We start from the raw sequence: 588 nt of genomic DNA on the forward strand, positions 1-588 counted from the left end.
AAAAAAAAAAAAATCCAACCTACCGGATTCGAACTAGTGACCTAAGGATTATCCGCTACAACTACAATCCTCCATTTACAACACTAGCATAAGAAATGAATTTCTTTCGCGGACCGGTTTTGATACCTTCTTACACCCACCATGAACTTCTTTCGCGGACTGGTTTTGATACCTTCTTACACCCACCATGAAAGGAGCAGATAACAAAAAAAGAAAACAATGAAAATTGAAAAAATAAAATAAAATCCGACCTACCAGATTCGAACCAATGATCTAAGGATTATCTGCTACAACTAAAGTCCTCCGCTCTACCAACTGAGCTAAGGTCGGTTGTGATCATTTTCCACAAAATAAATACTAAATACTATTCTATGACTTTCTTAGAAAGGGGAATCACCAGTGAAGCTAAGGCGATATGCAAGTTCAGCCATCAAGAGTAAATTTGTCACCACATAGTAGCAGTCGAATTTTACCAGAAACAATTTTGACTACTAGTATTTCATACAACAAAACTAGTCATAAAAACTCAAGGGGACCAAATTTGTGGTATAAAAACCCCACTCAAATGTTGGGATTCTTTAAAACTCC

This window comes from Papaver somniferum, unplaced genomic scaffold, assembly GCF_003573695.1.
Source record: "Papaver somniferum cultivar HN1 unplaced genomic scaffold, ASM357369v1 unplaced-scaffold_92, whole genome shotgun sequence".
Taxonomy (NCBI): domain Eukaryota; kingdom Viridiplantae; phylum Streptophyta; class Magnoliopsida; order Ranunculales; family Papaveraceae; genus Papaver; species Papaver somniferum.